Source organism: Lepidochelys kempii, chromosome 8 (genome assembly GCF_965140285.1).
Source record: "Lepidochelys kempii isolate rLepKem1 chromosome 8, rLepKem1.hap1, whole genome shotgun sequence".
NCBI classification, from domain to species: Eukaryota; Metazoa; Chordata; order Testudines; family Cheloniidae; genus Lepidochelys; species Lepidochelys kempii.
Genome location: NC_136387.1, coordinates 101,884,766 through 101,891,964, shown reverse-complemented (window position 1 = coordinate 101,891,964; position 7,199 = coordinate 101,884,766).

The following is a 7,199-nucleotide window of genomic DNA, read 5'->3' as shown; positions in this document are numbered from 1 at the left end:
CAATCCGGGGCAGGCACTGCCTTTGTCCAGACAGTGCCTAGCACACTGGGGTCCTGATTGGGTTCTCTTGGTTGTTGTTATTGTTTTACGCAGGTACAGCTGCTGAAGCATGCAGGTGTTTACTACATGCCTGTCTACAGATGCTGTCCCACACACAGTGCAGGTGATGGTCAAATGGCCATTAGCCAAGACATACAGTAATCGGAACTGTTAGGGATAGAAAAGATGGGCTAGGTCACCTAGAGGATTGACCCCCCACCCCCGAGCCCTCACTTAGCCAGTGTAGAATTATACCATCCAATACACTCTCCAGTGTCCTGACAGCATTGAAATGAGCTTCCTGCTGCAGACAGCAATGCTGTGGTTTTCACACCACAACCTGCGCATTGCAGGAGGAAGAGATGTGCTAAGAATCGCCCGTGTTTCACCCCTGAGGTGGCTGCATTTCAGTGGCACTTGGCAGTGGTTCCAGTACATGTCTTCTGCAGAGTAACTTTCGCATCCTTCCGATGACAGGCGCCGGCCAGCTGTAGGACATCATGATCGTTCAGCTACTTTGAATAGAAATGGTGACCACAGTTAGAGCAGGAGGTGGGATGCCAGGTCCATAGGGGTTCTCTTGAAGGATCTGTCATTGCCAGGTCATCCTAACCTCTCTTCATTTCCATTTTCCCATCTGTAAGGTGGCAATTACAGCTGACATCCAAGGCCTGGGAGGGGGGCATGCTGAATTTCTAGTTGTTTAACCTTTATAGAGTGCTTTGGGATCCTCCCACAAGCCTCGCTATAAACTGTACAGACCATTAGTCCTGGAGCTGTGACTGTCTGGTCAGGGGTACAGCACCTGTACTGTGAGTGCCCCTTGGTCTGTAACTTCAAGCCATCGGGACACTGGCTTGATTCTCTACCAGTCCTGTGTCTTGTCATTGCGGTTACAGCTGTTCCAGTTAAACCTCTTACCTCTAGGGGGCAGCACTGACACTGCTTAAGGGACCTGTATGTCAGGGAGTAGTAGACACAAATATACCACTGTTATAGCCGCGCTGGTCGGATATTACAGACAGAAGGTGAGGTGGGTGAGGTAATCGCCTTGATTGGACCAAGTTCTGCTGGTGAGAGAGACAAGCTTTCGGGCTTGCACAAAGCTCTTCTGTAGACTGCAGTTTAGTGACTTTCTCCCCCCTCGCCTGTGGTCCTTAAATAAGTATAATTGTATTTTAAAATGAGTGCTTGGGAAAGGGCTCTGAGGCCTCTCTCTCGTCATTACCGCCCTCATTGGCCCTTCTCCCACCGTACACAAAGTCCTCCATGCTCATCCCACGGTGAAGATTTCACTGGGCCCATGGATCAAATTGTAACCTGGCTGAAACAGTTCTGATTCCTTCACCCCTTACATTTTGGTTCCCTGATGCTGCTAAAGCACAACTCTAGTACAGAGTCTGCTACCCCCCGCCCATTGTTATGTCAGTGTTACCCCACTGAGTTCACACTGGTGTAGAACTGGAGTGATGCAATGCTGAATTAGGTCCTAAAAGTGTGGTATCTGGACCTCAGCTCTTCTTCACCATCATGGGACCAGGCATTTACTTTTCATCATAGTAGGGAATTATCTGACTGGTTGAGGGTTAAAGACGTGCCCTGATACTGCGGTGATGGGCACCTTACAATCATGGGTAATAATAACAACAAACAATAACCCGCTCCCCTAATATCTTTGTCCAAAGGACAATCAGGAATGACAAGATGTCGACCAGTTCTGTTAACCTCCCCTTCCTGTGTGTGTGTGTGTGTTAGACCCAGACTGGGAGAAGAAGGGTGGATGTCACCTACAAGTGCCGTGCTGGTTGGGCCAATGTGATTGGGATTGGTAGCACCTATGGGCCACACCTCCTTGTTACAGAGGAGGGTGAGAGAGTGGGCTACTTTGTGGAACCTGTGTGGGAAGTAGAAGCCCATCCTCTGCAGAAGTATAACACAGCCACTTCTGATTTGTTGCCAGATGTTACTCTCAACTTACCCGCCATTGATTTCCCTGTTCAAGCCCGTGCGGTTACAGTGAGCATGGGCTGTGGCTCGTGGTTTGTTTCCGTGTAATTGATGTGGCCTTTGCTAACTCAGCCAAGAAGTAAGTATAGAACCAGAGGGCTGGAGATAATGTGTTAAAGGCCCAGCTCTGCTCAGGGGAAGCAGGGCGTGGTAGTTTGATCACCCTGCAGCAGAAGCGCTAGGAGGGAGCCAGCTCGAATTCCTCCGGACTGCGGCCAGGCCTCTGACACCCTCTAACAAGAGAGAGCCAGGCTCATGGGTCTGGATGACCCTGCAGAGAATTCTCCATGGGACAACCTCCCCTCAGCCTGTATGGTCACTCCAACATGGCCAGCCTTGGCCTACAGCATAAGGAGAAGCCAGCTCCCCCTTTGCATAGCCAGATTGCAATGATGCTGCCAACTCATTACCTCAGGATGGACATGAGGACCTTCACAGAGCCTGCTTATCACCCACTGTCAGAGCAAGGGGTCACCTCAATGTTATCAGGATCTCTGAGCCGTGGGCCACAGTTCACTGGGTGCTCGGCTTTGGATGGCATTAGTGCCTGGGCACAGTGAGAAGTCGCCATCCTGTTCAGAGTTGTCAGCACGGCATTTAAACAGCTTGCTGGCCCTATCAGCCAGAGATCAGATATCCTCATTATGGCAATACAGCCGAGAACCCATTCCCTATCAGCCAGCATAGCAAGGTAAACAAGAAATATAACAATGAACCCTTAACACGCATTAGCTGTGTCAGATAATACCTCACTTTTCTCTCTTTGGGGCTTAAAATCCAATTAAGATTTTCCAGCAATAGATTCCCTTTGTTCTTTGTAGGACTGTGCTCAGAAATGTCGGTGAGCCATCTGATCAGTTGCTAATGTGGATGGGTGACTTTCTGTCTCTATCTGTATCACCACAGCACCTCGGTTGAGATCAGGGCTCACTGCCCGCGACTGTGCCAGGTGCTGTACAGACATCCAGTGAGAGACAGACTCTGCACAGAAAAACTTTACAGTCTCAATAGACAAAGAGAAAATGGACACACAGAGAGGTGAAGTGACTTGCCCAGGGTCATACAGCAATTCGGTGGCAAAGCCAGGATTAACCTATGGCCACACTACCTCCCAAGCAAGCAGCTAGAAAGCAACCTCACAAGCATTAAGTCAGGCCATTTTCACTGGGCCACTGCAACAAGTGACTCAGGCAGGCAAAGTTTCACAAAGGAGTGTGGGAAGAGAAGAGGAGCTTCAAGTAAGATTCCCCGTGTTCTCCAGGCGAAATGTGCTTATGATTACTATCCTACAGAACAGATCTGAAAGCAATTTCACACACAGGCTGCACCAGGGTCATTCTCCTTTTGTGTGCGGTGGGCTCTCATCATTCATTCCAGATTACACCAGTTTCTGCTTCATTCTGCATCAAAACCATATACTAATGAATGGAGCAATCACTGTTCCACGCCCCCTTAGCAGCCCAGCATTTGAAGAGCTCTGCAGAAGCTCAAAAGCTGGGGTTTTTTCACCGACAGAAGCGGGTCCAATCGAAGCTACGACTCACCCCCTCTTTGCCTTTCTAATATCCTCAGACCAACAGGGCTACAACACTGCAGACAGCATGTGACTGGTGCTTGGCCCATGTGTGCAAAGATGAACCAGTGTTATGGTTACTCATTACAGACGTGGTGTTTATAAGTTATTTTGAAACCAAGAAGTAAAAGGAAGAGGACCCCTCCTTCCCCACAACCCCTCCTCCCCGCGGCCCATTAACGTGAGCTAAAATGCCTACGCAGTGTAAATGCTAACCTGATTTGGGCAATTAATTGATCTTTGACTATTAGTGGTAAATAGGCCTAATGGCCTGTGATGGGATGTTCAATGGGATGGGATCTGAGTTACTACAGAGAATTCTTTCCTGGGTGTCTGGCTGGTGAGTCTTGCCCATGTGCTCAGGGTTTAACTGATCCCCGTATTTGGGGTTGGGAAGGAATTTTCCTCCAGGGCAGATTGGCAGAGGCCCTGGGGATTTTTCACCTTCCCCTGCAACGTGGGGCACAGGTCACTTGCTGGAGGATTCTCTGCACCTTGAAGTCTTTAAACCATGATTTGAGGACTTCAATAGCTCAGACATAGGTGAGAGGTTTATTGCAGGAATGGGTGGGTGAGATTCCGTGGCCTGCGTTGTGCAGGAGGTCAGACTAGACGATCATAATGGTCCCTTAAAGTCTATGAGTCTAAATGACTAATCTGAGGTACAGTCCATTGAGCAAGGAGTTGTCAATAAATCTGTATAATAATGGCGTAAATGAGACTACTGCTTGTCCCTTAGTAATTCATTCTGTCAACACCCCCCTAAAGAAGGTATGATCCCTGTTTTACAGATAGGCAAATGGAAGCACAAAGAGATAAAGTGACTGGCCCAAGTCAGCATCGGAGCCGGGAGTAGAACCTCAGTGTGCTCCCGTCCTAGTCCTTTGCCCTAGCCAGAAAACTCTGCTGTCTAGAAAAGGAGGTGTGATCTAGAAACAACATGCTTTGTTCCTTTTCTGACTCAGCCTCCAGGTAGATTGAATCGGCTGCTCACCGAACAAAAACTTCAAATCGCTCTTGAAATAATGGCGTGGGGCCATGTAGCTGTTTTTGTTCTTCTGAGAACTGCTCTGATGCTGTGGGAAGTGGGCCCCAGCCAAAATTTCAGAATCACAGAGCCCTAGACTGCAGAGCAATTTGGATCTGGCTCTGAACACCACAGATCTAGAGCCCTTCTTCACTTAAATAGACACAGCCAAAAGGCAAGAGAATTTTACACACCCATCCAGCTTCCCCCCATAGCTACATGTGCATTAGTGCTCCTATACTTGAAATTTGATCCAATACAAATGTTTCAAAGCTTGGCAAATCTGCGCAGCCAGCGGAACACCCATGAAGTTCTTCCAGGAAAGCCCTGCCTTTTCACACATGTGTATACAGCTCCTAGCGCCAAGAGGCTGCGATCTTGACTGAAGCTTTTGGGAACATCTCAGTGATTCAACAACAGAGGGGGCACGGGTGAGGAAGTCCGTTTGATTTACAAGCACTCCAGAGGTTTCCCCTCTTAAACCAGAGCAAGGAATATCACAATTGGTCTGAGGTGGGAAAGAAATATTTTGAGGGTGGCAGGAGAGACCGTGTAAGCAGAGGCAAAGAGCCCTGGGCAGTTTAAAAAACTTCTCCAAGCCTAAGCTCAGTGCATTAAGGGAGAGGATTTCATGAAGCTGGAGCAGAATGAGCATAAACTAAACTAGATGAGGCTAACCTGGCTGTAGGCTCTTGTCTTATCATTAGATTAACAGAAGTTTGAGGTAGGGACTCTCCTTGTTCTGTTTGTGCAGCACGGTAGGATCCTGGCTAGGTACCACTATTACTGAACGATCGGTTACTCCAAACCAAATCACCTTTCCCTCCTATCCCCAACCCCAGAGCTAGTCAAACCCAGAGCCCCCCAAAATCCCCTCTTATAGTCCTTCCTTAATGGCATAATTCCCTGCAGCTGAGTCCAGCCCCATTCCCCACCTGAACTGAAAGCATTCTTCTCCAGCAGAGAGAGGTAACCAGGCAGTGGTGAAGGCTATAAAGGCTTTGTCCCTAAAGGATTTTAAGTGTTAATGGCCCAGCCCTGCAAACACTTGCAACCCTGAGAGGGGCTACTCCTGGGCTAGATGTTTGTGTGCTCAGGTTCTTAAGTGGGTGGGGCTGGCATATTGTATTAGCCAAGCATGCTTGGCAGAGGGTGTTCGGAGCCTCTCATCTGCAGCTAATCTCCCCAGAGAGTATCTCAGCTTCAGCAAAACAACCCACGTCTCTCACGTAGGAATGAGAAGCGTTCTGGTTAATTAACAGCCCAGCAGGAAGAAATCATTCTAACCTGCAGCTAACAAGGAAAGTGCCAACACCAGGCACTCTCAGGGACCTGATCCAACTCCCGCTGGAGTCGATGGGAGTCTTTCCGGTCACCTGGAGGGGACCTGGGTCCAGCCTTAGGAATATTCACATTAGCAATAAGGGAACCAGTTTGATGTGGGGCAGAGGATAGGGCACTAGACTGGGGCTGAGGAGACCCCATGGATCTGCCACTGGCTGGCCTTGCCACAAGCCATTTGCATGCGGTGCCTCAGTTTCCCCATCTGTAAAACGAGGGTAATGCTATTTAACTCTTTTCTGAAGCACTTTAAGATCTATAGCTTTTTCATCTAAGTATTATTGCTCCATAAAAAGCCATCTCCCTTCCCCATTTCAGAACCGTCTCTCCGCCAGGTTTCCAACCAAACAGGCCCTGACATCTCTTGTTTTGTTACCTTACTTTATTATTCTCTTTCCCTCATCTCTGCACAAGCAATTTCTGGCCCATTCTAGAGAGCAGCGACCATCAGAACAGAAATAACAGTGAGGCCCATGGTCCTTAAATGCTGGAAAACCCACCGAACTGATATGCATCAATAGATTATTTCAATATTTCCCCTGTGGAGGGTGGTTCAGGCTGATGCACATTGAACCTCCTCCAGTTTAGTTCTTGCTTTAAACCACAATCTGGGTGACCTCATCCAGAAATCCTCCAGAAATCCTCCAGAGCTGAAATCCTCCAGAAAAGGCTAGGGCATGTGATTCCCTTTGCAGCCCATTATTATCAACAGTATACCAGCAGCCCCTAGAGGCTCCAACGGAGATCAGGGCCACATGATGCTCAGTGCTGTCCACACACATAGCAAGATGCAGTCCCTGCCCCACAGAGCATACAGTCTGAACAGACAAGACAGACAAACAGTGGGAGAAAGAACGACGTGTTATCCCCATTTTACCGATGGGGAATGGAGGCCCAGATCCCCCAAAGGCATTTTGGCTCCTAACTTACATTGAACTCAATGGACGTCAGGAGCCTAAAATATCTTGGCCAGAGAAACTAAGACCCAGATTCTCAAAGGTACGTTGAGGGGTTGCAAGCCTGAGGGGGGACATGATTTTCAACAGTTTTCAAGTACATAGAAGGTTGTTACAAGGAGGAGGGAGAAAAAATGTTCTCCTTAACCTCTGAGGATAGGACAAGACGCAATGGGCTTAAATTGCAGCAAGGGCAGTTTAGGTTGGACATTAGGAAAAACTTCCTAACTGTCGGGGCGGTAAAGCACTGGAATAA